This window comes from Oncorhynchus gorbuscha, linkage group LG02 (assembly GCF_021184085.1).
Source record: "Oncorhynchus gorbuscha isolate QuinsamMale2020 ecotype Even-year linkage group LG02, OgorEven_v1.0, whole genome shotgun sequence".
Classification (NCBI taxonomy): Eukaryota; Metazoa; Chordata; class Actinopteri; order Salmoniformes; family Salmonidae; genus Oncorhynchus; species Oncorhynchus gorbuscha.
This window is the reverse complement of record NC_060174.1, coordinates 28,702,037-28,715,289: the sequence shown is the minus strand read 5'-3', so window position 1 is coordinate 28,715,289 and position 13,253 is coordinate 28,702,037. Positions and strand designations below refer to the sequence as shown.

Genomic DNA, 13,253 nt, shown 5'->3' with positions numbered 1-13,253 from the left:
CTCCAAAACTGAGACGTGAATTGCGGACCTCTGTCCGAAACGGCGTCTAACGGGAGGCCATGAACTCTGAACACATTCTCAATGATGATTTGTGCCGTCTCCTTAGCGGAAGGAAGCTTAGCGAGGGGAATAAAATGAGCCGCCTTAGAGAACCTATCGACAACCGTTAGAATCACAGTCTTCCCCGCTGACGAAGGCAGACCGGTAATAAAGTCTAAGGCGATGTGAGACCATGGTCGAGAAGGAATGGGAAGCGGTCTGAGACGACCGGCAGGAGGAGAGTTACCTGACTTAGTCTGCGCGCAGTCCGAACAAGCAGCCACGAAACGGCGCGTGTCACGCTCCTGAGTAGGCCACCAAAACCGCTGGCGAATAGAAGCAAGCGTACCCCGAACGCCGGGGTGGCCAGCTAACTTGGCAGAGTGAGCCCACTGAAGAACAGCCAGACGAGTAGAAACAGGAACGAAAAGAAGGTTACTAGGACAAGCGCGCGGCGACGGAGTGTGAGTGAGTGCTTGCTTTACCTGTCTCTCAATTCCCCAGACAGTGAACCCGACAACACGCCCTTCAGGGAGAATCCCCTCGGGGTCGGTAGAGGTTACAGAAGAACTGAAGAGACGGGATAAAGCATCAGGCTTGGTGTTCTTAGTACCCGGGCGATAAGAAATCACGAACTCGAAACGAGCGAAAAACAACGCCCAACGAGCTTGACGCGCATTGAGTCGTTTGGCAGAACGGATGTACTCAAGGTTCTTATGGTCAGTCCAAACGACAAAAGGAACGGTCGCCCCCTCCAACCACTGTCGCCATTCGCCTAGGGCTAAGCGGATGGCGAGCAGTTCGCGGTTACCCACATCATAGTTGCGTTCCGACGGCGACAGGCGATGAGAAAAATATGCGCAGGGATGGACCTTATCGTCAGAATGGGAGCGCTGGGACAGAATGGCTCCCACGCCCACCTCTGATGCGTCAACCTCGACAATGAATTGTTTAGTGACGTCAGGAGTAACAAGGATAGGAGCGGATGTAAAACGCTTCTTGAGGAGATCAAAAGCTCCCTGGGCAGAACCGGACCACTTAAAGCACGTCTTGACAGAAGTAAGGGCTGTGAGAGGAGCTGCCACTTGATCGAAATTACGAATGAAACGCCGATAGAAATTCGCGAAACCGAGAAAGCGCTGCAACTCGACACGTGACTTAGGGACGGGCCAATCGCTGACAGCATGGACCTTAGCGGGATCCATCTGAATGCCTTCAGCGGAAATAACAGAACCGAGAAATGTGATGGAGGAGACATGAAAGGCGCACTTCTCAGCCTTCACATAGAGACAATTCTCTAAAAGGCGCTGGAGGACACGTCGAACGTGCTGAACATGAATCTGGAGTGACGGTGAAAAAAATCAGGATATTGTCAAGGTAAACGAAAACAAAGATGTTCAGCATGTCTCTCAGTACATCATTCACTAATGCCTGAAAGACAGCTGGAGCATTAGCGAGACCGAACGGCAGAACCCGGTATTCAAAATGCCCTAACGGAGTGTTAAATGCCGTTTTCCACTCGTCCCCCTCCCTGATGCGCACGAGATGGTAAGCGTTACGAAGGTCCTACTTAGTAAAGAACCTGGCTCCCTGCAGAATCTCGAAGGCTGACGACATAAGGGGAAGCGGATAACGATTCTTAACCGTTATGTCATTCAGCCCTCGATAATCCACGCAGGGGCGCAGGGTACCATCCTTCTTCTTAACAAAAAAAAACCCCGCTCCGGCGGGAGAGGAAGAAGGCACAACGGTACCGGCGTCAAGAGAAACAGACAGATAATCTTCGAGAGTCTTACGTTCGGGAGCCGACAGAGAGTATAGTCTACCCCGGGGGGGAGTGGTCCCCGGAAGGAGATCAATACAACAATCATACGACCGGTGAGGAGGAAGGGAGGTGGCTCTGGACCGACTGAAGACCGTGCGCAGATCATGATATTCCTCCGGCACCCCTGTCAAATCACCAGGTTCCTCCTGTGAAGAGGGGACAGAAGAAACAGGAGGGATAGCAGACATTAAACATTTCACATGACAAGAAACGTTCCAGGATAGGATAGAATTACTAGACCAATTAATAGAAGGATTATGACATACTAGCCAGGGATGACCCAAAACAACAGGTGTAAAAGGTGAACGAAAAATCAAAAAAGAAATGGTCTCACTGTGGTTACCAGATACTGTGAGGGTTAAAGGTAGTGTCTCACATATGATACTGGGGAGGAGACTACCATCCAAGGCGAACATGGGCGTGGGCTCCCCTAACTGTCTGAGAGGAATGTCATGTTTCCGAGCCCATGCTTCGTCCATAAAACAGCCCTCAGCCCCAGAGTCTATCAAGGCACTGCAGGAAGCTGCCGAACCGGTCCAGCGTAGATGGACCGACAAGGTAGTACAGGATCTAGATGGAGAGACCTGAGTAGTAGCGCTCACCAGTAGCCCTCCCCTTACTGATGAGCTCTGGCTTTTACTGGACATGAAATGACAAAATGTCCAGCAGAACCGCAATAGAGACAGAGGCGGTTGGTGATTCTCCGTTCCCTCTCCTTAGTCGAGATGCGAATACCTCCCAGCTGCATGGGCTCAACACCTGAGCCAGTGGGAGGATATGGTTGAGATGCGGAGAGGGGGGACACCGTTAACGCGAGCTCTCTTCCACGAGCTCGGTGACGAAGATCTACCCGTCGTTCTATGCGGATGGCGAGTTCAATCAAAGAATCCACGCTGGAAGGAACCTCCCGGGAGAGAATCTCATCCTTAACCTCAGCGTGGAGTCCCTCCAGAAAACGAGCGAGCAACGCCGGCTCGTTCCAGTCACTGGAGGCAGCAAGAGTGCGAAACTCTATAGAGTAATCCGTTATGGATCGATCACCTTGACATAGGGAAGCCAGGGCCCTGGAAGCCTCCTTCCCAAAAACTGAACGATCAAAAACCCGTATCATCTCCTCTTTAAAGTTCTGATACTCGTTAGTACACTCAGCCCTTGCCTCCCAGATAGCTGTGCCCCACTCCCGAGCCCGTCCAGTAAGGAGTGATATGACGTAGGCGATACGAGCTCTATCCCTTGAGTATGTGTTGGGCTGGAGAGAGAACACAATGTCACATTGGGTGAGAAAGGAGCGGCATTCAGTGGGCTGCCCAGAGTAACACGGTGGGTTATTGACTCTTGGTTCCGAAGACTCGGAAGACCAGGAAGTAGCTGGTGGCTCGAGACGGAGATTGTGAAACTGTCCTGAGAGGTCGGAGACCTGAGCGGCCAGGGTCTCAACGGCATGACGAGCAGCAGACAATTCCTGCTCGTGTCTGCCGAGCATCGCTCCCTGGATCTCGACGGCTGAGTTGCGAGGATCCGTAGTGGCTGGGTCCATTCTTGGTCGGATCCTTCTGTTATGCAGGTGAATGAGGACCCAAAAGCGACTTAACAGAAACAGAGTTTATTCCAGTCCAAACAGAAAACGACTAATCCTGAATTCTTAACAGGTAATGTCCAAACGGGGAATAACAGAAATCCTCTAGTCTGTAGAGGGGAATAACAGGAGAAGCGGCCACAGACTGCAGGTCGCTTCGGGTAGGCGCAGGCCGTAGCTGATAGAGACACCTGCTCACACAGCATCTGATGAAGGCAAAAACACGACAGGACGGAACAAGAACACAGTACAGCAAACAAGGATCCGACAAGGACAGAAGCGAAAACAGAGAGAGAAATAGGGACTTAATCAGAGGGCAAAATAGGGGACAGATGTGAAAGAGTAAACGAGGTAGTTAGGAGAATGAGGAACAGCTGGGAGCAGGAACGGAACGATAGAGAGAGAGAGAGGGAAAGAGAGCGGGAAAGAACCTAATAAGACCAGCAGGGGGAAACGAATAGAAGAGAAAGCACAGGGACAAGACATGACAATCTATGACAAAACATGACAAATAAGTTTAATGCTAGTTAGCAACGTACTGTGGCTCCTTGCTGCACTCGTGTAACAGGTCAGCCTGCCACGCAGTTTCCTCGTGGATTGCAATGTATTCGGCATCCAAAAATGCAGATGAATCAGTCGACCTCTAGTCTCAATGCAGCCTTATAGTGCTGTGAAAGGAAACTGGATCCCTTATGATTTGGGTGGATCCCATCCTCCTTATAAAACGTGTTTTGTTTCCAAAAAGGTATCGCAATTGTCAACAAAAGTTACACATTGAGCTGCAATTATCACATAGCCAGTTGTGAAGAGAGAATCCTGCTAAAGCGATCAATGCCGTGATTCAGAGATGACAGAGGGCCAGATATGATGGGTCTTATTGGTGTTTAACAGAGGAGTCAATCAACTCTTTAAAATCCAGTTTCAACTTTTCAAAATTGACCTTCATAATGTCATTAAATCTATTTCCATGTCCTGAAGTAGTACATTTGGGAGCAGCTTAGTAAGGTAATTTACTCTAGCTCTGGGATAAGGCATTGTTTTTGTACCAGGGACGGTCACATCTCTTATTATGGAGCTGCCCAGAATCACGGCTGATGAAAGGACAAGGAAATCCGCCCACTTCCACGCTTCTCATGTTAACGTGGACCATTTCTTTAGCACTTTTCTGGGATACTTTAATATTTTAATTGCTTTATTGGGAAGCATAGCAGAAGTGTGTGTATATATATTTCTGTGTTGTGTATTTGGTGTGCGTGTATGGTTGCAAAAGGTCGGAAACGTCATGGTAAATATCCAGAATTTTTGGGGAAATTTTCCATGGGAAGTTCATTTAGCTTAAATTCATCAAATTTGAGCTTTTAACTGAACTTTTTTGTGGGATACACAAGGCAAATCTAGATCTTGTGGTATATTTTGGTTAAACTTTCCCCAACTTTCCCCTCTGCAAGCACAGCGCATTCTTCCATCACATGTACAGCTGATTCTCAAGAGCTTGCACACTGAGTTGCAATCTCAACCACACTGCACACTGCCCTAACCCACCTGGACAAGAGGAATACCTATGTGAGAATGCTGTTCATCGACTACAGCTCGGCATTCAACACCATAGTACCCTCCAAGCTCGTCATCAAGCTCGAGACCCTGGGTCTCGACCCCGCCCTGTGCAACTGGGTACTGGACTTCCTGACGGGCCGCCCCCAGGTGGTGAGGGTAGGCAACAACATCTCCTCCCCGCTGATCCTCAACACGGGGGCCCCACAAGGGTGCGTTCTGAGCCCTCTCCTGTACTCCCTTTTCACCCACGACTGCGTGGCCACGCACGCCTCCAACTCAATCATCAAGTTTGCGGACGACACAACAGTGGTAGGCTTGATTACCAACAACGACGAGACGGCCTACAGGGAGGAGGTGAGGGCCCTCGGAGTGTGGTGTCAGGAAAATAACCTCACACTCAACGTCAACAAAACTAAGGAGATGATTGTGGACTTCAGGAAACAGCAGAGGGAACACCCCCCTATCCACATCGATGGAACAGTAGTGGAGAGGGTAGTAAGTTTTAAGTTCCTCGGCGTACACATCACAGACAAACTGAATTGGTCCACTCACACTGACAGCGTCATGAAGAAGGCGCAGCAGCGCCCATTCAACCTCAGGAGGCTGAAGAAATTCGGCTTGTCACCAAAAGCACTCACAAACTTCTACAGATGCACAATCGAGAGCATCCTGGCTGGCTGTATCACCGCCTGGTACGGCAACTGCTCCGCCCTCAACCGTAAGGCTCTCCAGAGGGTAGTGAGGACTGCACAACGCATCACCGGGGGCAAACTACCTGCCCTCCAGGACACCTACACCACCCGTTGTTACAGGAAGGCCATAAAGATTATCAAGGACATCAACCACCCGAACCACTGCCTGTTCACCCCGCTATCATCCAGAAGGCGAGGTCAGTACAGGTGCATCAAAGCTGGGACCGAGAGACTGAAAAACAGCTTCTATCTCAAGGCCATCAGACTGTTAAACAGCCACCACTAACATTGAGTGGCTGCTGCCAACACACTGTCATTGACACTGACCCAACTCCAGCCATTTTAATAATGGGAATTGATGGGAAATGATGTAAATATATCACTAGCCACTTTAAACAATGCTACCTTATATAATGTTACTTACCCTACATTATTCATCTCATATGCATATGTATATACTGTACTCTACATCATCGACTGCATCCTTATGTAACACATGTATCACTAGCCACTTTAACTATGCCACTTTGTTTACTTTGTCTACACACTCATCTAATATGTATATACTGTACTCGATACCATCTACTGTATGCTGCTCTGTACCATCACTCATTCATATATCCTTATGTACATGTTCCTTATCCCCTTACACTGTGTATAAGACAGTAGTTTTGGAATTGTTAGTTAGATTACTTGTTGGTTATCACTGCATTGTCGGAACTAGAAGCACAAGCATTTCGCTACACTCACATTAACATCTGCTAACCATGTGTATGTGACAAATAAAATTTGATTTGATTTGATTTGAGCCCACACTACTACACTGTCTGCTTTCTGGTAAGTTTTGATTACAATACTGGGTGGGCTGAATATTTTACATGATGCACATTATTTTTTGTTAACTAGTAAATGGTTGCCTACAGCAAAGTGTTTAAATCATTTCTAACTTAACAATTTCTGCTAGTTAGTTTTTGCTACCATGTGGGATTTCGCTTGCTTGAGCCTGCTAACTGAGTGTTAGTTCACCTGTTTCCATGTTTCATTTTAAACATTTATTATATGAAGGAGGAGTTTAATCGAACTGCTTAACTATTTATCTGTACATGGAATTGTATTTTAATGTTTTCTATTTTATTTACCCCTCATCTTTACAGGAAAATGTCACAGGCACTATCTGATGTGTGGAGACATTTCACTGCAGCTAATGTAGAAGAAAAATGACCAGGTGGCGAATCGCATCTCTGCATGTCTGGCAGACATATCAGTGTGGATGACGGATCACCACCTCAAGCTGAACCTCGGCAAGACGGAGCTGCTCTTCCTCCCGGGGAAGGACTGCCCGTTCCATGATCTCGCCATCACGGTTGACAACTCCATTGTGTCCTCCTCCCAGAGCGCTAAGAACCTTGGCGTGATCCTGGACAACACCCTGTCGTTCTCAACTAACATCAAGGCGGTGGCCCGTTCCTGTAGGTTCATGCTCTACAACATCCGCAGAGTACGACCCTGCCTCACACAGGAAGCGGCGCAGGTCCTAATCCAGGCACTTGTCATCTCCCGTCTGGATTACTGCAACTCGCTGTTGGCTGGGCTCCCTGCCTGTGCCATTAAACCCCTACAACTCATCCAGAACGCCGCAGCCCATCTGGTGTTCAACCTTCCCAAGTTCTCTCACGTCACCCCGCTCCTCCTCTCTCTCCACTGGCTTCCAGTTGAAGCTCGCATCCGCTACAAGACCATGGTGCTTGCCTACGGAGCTGTGAGGGGAACGGCACCTCAGTACCTCCAGGCTCTGATCAGGCCCTACACCCAAACAAGGGCACTGCGTTCATCCACCTCTGGCCTGCTCGCCTCCCTACCACTGAGGAAGTACAGTTCCCGCTCAGCCCAGTCAAAACTGTTCGCTGCTCTGGCCCCCCAATGGTGGAACAAACTCCCTCACGACGCCAGGACAGCGGAGTCAATCACCACCTTCCGGAGACACCTGAAACCCCACCTCTTTAAGGAATACCTAGGATAGGATAAGTAATCCTTCTCACCCCCCCCCCTTTAAGATTTAGATGCACTATTGTAAAGTGACTGTTCCACTGGATGTCATAAGGTGAATGCACCAATTTGTAAGTCGCTCTGGATAAGAGCGTCTGCTAAATGACTTAAATGTAAATGTAACTAAATTGTTTTATTTCTATAGGAAGGAGTTAATCATTGCAATTATGTCTACTTATGATAAGGTTTGTTTGTCTCCATATGGTAAATATAAACAATGCAAAAAACATCTACATTTAAATCGTTTTAGTATTCATTTGCATATTCCTGTTATTTCCATAAAGTTTCCACGACTGAATATTCCCCAAAATGTGCAACCCTATGTGCGTGTCAATAGTTTTCGAACCCCATAGATTTTTGTATTTAAGGTAGTTATGCACCTTTTCCTCTTGTACTCAACCGAGGTGTTTTCCCATTTTTGGATACGGTGTGCCTCACCACATGCAGGCAGAGGCCAGACAGCCTCACAATGAAACTGATTTTTGCTCGCTTGCCATGCGGGTTAGCAGGAGGACAAATGGGACAGGGTTTGAGGAGTGGGATGTTGTGCTGTTGCAGTGATGAGTCATGTCTCTTCTCTGACTAAATGGTTTTCAATAAAACTTCACAAGGTTTAGAGTGTTAGATTTGGCTGCTGGGGAGCAAGGAAACCCACAGCTCTGCTAAAACCACTTACAACTGTGTGCTGTTTTCAAGGAATTTAACGAAATGCCAACTATTTGGTCTTGAAGAGCGTAGTCAGACATTCCTGATTATTCCATGCAAAACAATTGTGCCCATTTTAGCTTTGTTATACTGCATGATCATGTAATTTCAGATGCGTAGGGTAGCCTCACGTTATCTCTCAATATTAGGCGCCATTGGATAATTGCGTGATATAAAATTTACCAACTATACCTGACAAGTATGAGTGGTTTAGGTTCATTTCCAATCTTTTGTGGGCACTGCCTATCACACAGCAGTAGGGCGCATTAGCCGTGGTACTGTTAGATGTTTACTTTGCAAGCACCAGTATATTCTTTGTACAGTTGGCTAAACATACTGAACATACTGTATAGTGAGTGGTAATTAGACCTAATGTACTTTTTTCTCCAACCAATGTAGGCCTACCTTACGAAGTCCATTAACATGATCCTCTTTTAAACATTTTTTAAACTACCTTTTGCACCTGACAGACATTTGGGCTATTGATTTATGGACCACATCAAATTGACTAGCGTCAATATGGCTAGTTAACAAACTTTCAGGGGATAAACTAGATGGCAAACAAATCAAATAATATAGTCATCTATAGTGATGTTGACCGTAGTCCAACTGACAACTTCTCCAGGACGAGGGCAATTTGCCCCCCAGCAGCCAAATTTAATGTATTGTGACATTTAATTGTAAACTACCTGTAATAATAAAGTTTAAGAACCTCTAATCTCCACATTATACACAGACACTGTCAAACTGTGCCTGTTTTACTTGATATTCTAACTCCGATAGAATACCGATCTCATCACTGGCTCATTTCTCCTACTCATCTCTCTTACTCTTTGTCGGTCTCTAGATTGCTGACCTGACAGCTGGGGAGTGACCTCATTAGCATGTGGCAGGGGACCCAAATCCACCCTCAGTCCTCAGACATGGACTGGAGGTATGTGTTCTGCTATTCCACCTCCCAGAAAGTCCTCCTACACACACATTCATATTGTGTGTGACATACCACAGTAGTATTTGAGCAATGACTACATTTGAACAAACGTATGCAGATACTCACTCACATGCACACCAGAAACCAGATTTGGGCAGAGTTTGGTTTCTAGGTTTTCATTAGAAGCTGTAAAAGTGATGATATTCATGTCTCTTCTCTGACAAAGCACTGGAGAGAATGTGTATACCTCTGATCCCAGCAGATCTTAACATCTTAATGCACAGGATGGTAAATGCTTATTCTACAATGTAGAAAATAGTAAAATAAAGAAAAACCCTTGAATGAGTAGGTGTTCTAGAACTTTTGACCAGTAGGAGGTTTGCGGAAGTAAGATTTATCTGGCCATCAATGGTCGAAGAGCGCTCTCAAATTATTTGGATTTATTAGTAATCAAGTTAGAAAAATTAGCCTGTTTGGCGTTTTCTAATTGATCTGAGCAGCATAATGGACCTGCAATTTTGACTTTCTCCACTTCCGCTCTACCTGTCTTTTTAAATGGATTTATTTCCTCATTCGAAAGAGCTCTGTTTTAAATGTTTTGTTTTTTTCAACATTAGTGGAGCTGTAGCGTTTAATGGTTGCTCTTAATTTGCTATTAAAGTTAGCAACTAAATCATCACAAGAGGAAGGCAATGGATTATGCACCCAATGCATATAGGTCCAATACATTTACTGGACCCATTTAGTCCAGTTGTCTGTCGCCACATTTCCCTAATGGAAACTCTGCTCTGCCAGTATATTCCAAGAAATCATGTGATTTCAGAGCTTTAGCCTGTCAGTGTAGTGCAGTGGCCTGGCTCACTTTCACTCTGACTTTCATCCTTGACTTGGCTCATACAGCTGGTTAGCCTGCATAAGTCAGGCATTGTATCTTCTACACTGTAAGGGTTTTCTTCTGGTGAAAGAGAGGCGGACCAAAATGCGTGGTGGTTATTCATGTTTTTAATAAAGACATGAACAGACTAAACAAAACAAGAAAAGTGAAAACCTAAACAGTCCTATCTGGTGCAAACACAGAGACCAGAACAATCACCCACAAAACCCAACACAAAACAGGCTACCTAAATATGGTTCCCAATCAGAGACAATGACTAACACCTGCCTCTGATTGAGAACCATATCAGGCCAAACATAGAAATAGACAAACCAGACACACAACATAGAATGCCCACCCAGCTCACGTCCTGACCAACACTAAAACAAGGAAAACACATACTAACGATGGTCAGAACGTGACATACACACTGGTTTACAGAAGTAGATTTCAAGATTGTTATGCAATGCACTGGGTTTACATTTACATTTAAGTCATTTAGCAGACGCTCTTATCCAGAGCGACTTACAAATTGGTGCATTCACCTTATGACATCCAGTAGAACAGTCACTTTACAATAGTGCATCTAAATCTTAAAGGGGGGGGAGAAGGATTACTTATCCTATCCTAGGTATTCCTTAAAGAGGTGGGGTTTCAGGTGTCTCCGGAAGGTGGTGATTGACTCCGCTGTCCTGGCATCGTGAGGGAGTTTGTTCCACCATTGGGGGGCCAGAGCAGCGAACAGTTTTGACTGGGCTGAGGGTTAGTGAAGAATACAAATAAAGATATGGGACTGATAGTAATTGCTTCATGTACCAAATTAGGAGAGATTCTGCCGTAGTCTCAGGGCACAGTTTGAGAGGGAATGTTGTGATTAATTTCTCATGTCTCTCTTACAAGTGACATCAGTAAGGGATCATAGCTTTCATCTGGTCAGTCTACGTCTGTTTTGTACACTCGGTTGTCACGAACCGGCTCGAAGGTCGTATCAAAAAGGGAGACAACGTGGAGATAAGGAATAGCAAAATATATTTATTAACTGAAGTAAACTAAATACAATTAACAATGGTGTGTGTGTAGTCATCAGTAGTGTGTGTTTGCGTGCATAAATGTGATAATGAGGGGTGTTGAAAGGTGCCAAAACAAACAAAATGGCCACAACCGAACTCTATCAGTGTCTGCATGGAGAGTCTCTTCAAGGAATGGGGAAGAGGCGTATTTTTCCCGTGCGTCCCATTTGGCTGACGACCATCCCTGCTCCGCTCACCGACATTAAGGAAAATGAGCAAAGAGAAAGAATTTGGCAGACAGAGTGGGAGGGTCTTCACACTGTGTATGCTGAGATTAGAGGTGTTTTAAACTCTCCATTGATAGTTTAAAACAGACATAGACCGACCAGGTGCAAGCTATGATCCCTTATTGATGTCACTTGTTAAATCCACTTCAATCGGTGTAGATGAAGGGGAGGAGACTGGTTTAAACAAGGATTTTTAAGGCTTGAGATGTGGATTGTGTATGCGTGCCATTCAGGGTGTGAATGGGCAAGACAAAAGATTTGAATGGGGTAGGGTAGTAACTGCCAGGCACACCGTGTGTATCAACAATGGCCCACCACCCATAGAACATCCAACCAACATGATACAACTGTGGGAAGCATTGGAGTCAACATGGGCCAGAATCCCTGTGGAACGCTTTCAACACCTTGTCCATACCCTGACAAATTGAGGCTGTTCTGAGGGCGAAAGGGGATGCAACTCAATATTAGGAAGGTGGATAATTCTTAATGTTTTGTACACTATGTACATACAGACACACTTTATGAATAAATGCATATAGGATATGATATTTTTCTTCATGTCTCAGATGAATACTGAACAAGTGATTCACTTCATGATACTGTTGAACACTCACTGTCCAGATATCCCCTTGGTGTGAAACTCTTGCTCATTTAAACACCTCTCCTCCAGATGAGTTTGACGCCTACATCATTGTGTCCTTTGTCAACGCCACCCTGGTTCTGTCTATTGGAGAGACTGTGGCAGACTCTGGTTTCCTGGGGACCACCCTCTCCTGCTCTCTACTTGGGGAGGATGCTCTGGTGCAGGTCAGTATAACACCCACCCTACACACGCCTATGAAGGGTCCTGAACATGCTCCTTATGTTCTGGAGGGAATACAATGCTAATGGTGAAAGTGGTATAAAGCTGAAGGGAGATTGCTGTTGAAGTGATGAGTCTTCATGTCTCTTCTCTGACAGAATGATGGAGAGAGCTTAAACACATCTGATCTCAGCATTATACACAGACATGGACACCCTGGCCAGGCCCCTTCCTTAGCCCTGTGTAAACTATGCATTTTCTTATACAGGTGTATCCTGATGGTATTCGTCACATCCGTGCTGATAAGCATGTGAATGAATGGAAGACTACAGGGAAGAAGACCATTACTCGCTGTGCAGTCAACCAGAGGCAGGTGGTCATTGCTCTGACTGGAGGAGAGCTGGTTTACTTTGAGATGGACACGGTGAGAAGTGAATCTTCCTCCCCTGGGTGTTTTATTTAGTCACCCAGGTACTGTCTTTTAGTTTGACCCTGTTTTTATTATCTTTTTCAGGATATCCAGAAGAATCTCCTGCTCAGTGAAAAGTTCATATTTCATCGGACTGTAGATGTTTGATAACCTTTCTCCTCTCACTCTCTCTCCCCCTCCCCAGTCTGGCCAGCTGAATGAGTACACAGAAAGGAAGGAGATGTCCGCTGATGTGGTGTGTATGAGCTTGGCCGGCGTCCCGCCTGGCGAGCAGCCCTCCCGTTTCCTGGCTGCGGGGCTGGTCGACAACACAGTCCACATCATCTCTTTGGATTCCTCGGTATGACTCTTCTCAGGCTACAGTATTTCTTTCCCTCTCTCTTTAAAAGCCAAACTCATCCAGAGCTCAGGGGGGGGGGTTCCAAAATATTTATTGTTGATTTTGCCCACTTTAGTAGGTGTTAGTACCATCTCTCTAAGCT

At 46.1% G+C, this 13,253-nt stretch overlaps 1 pseudogene; it reads left to right on the top strand.

The window, feature by feature from the left end:
- The window catches only part of LOC123989837, a 45,653-nt pseudogene that overhangs the window by 8,369 nt on the left and 24,031 nt on the right, over positions 1-13,253 (top strand).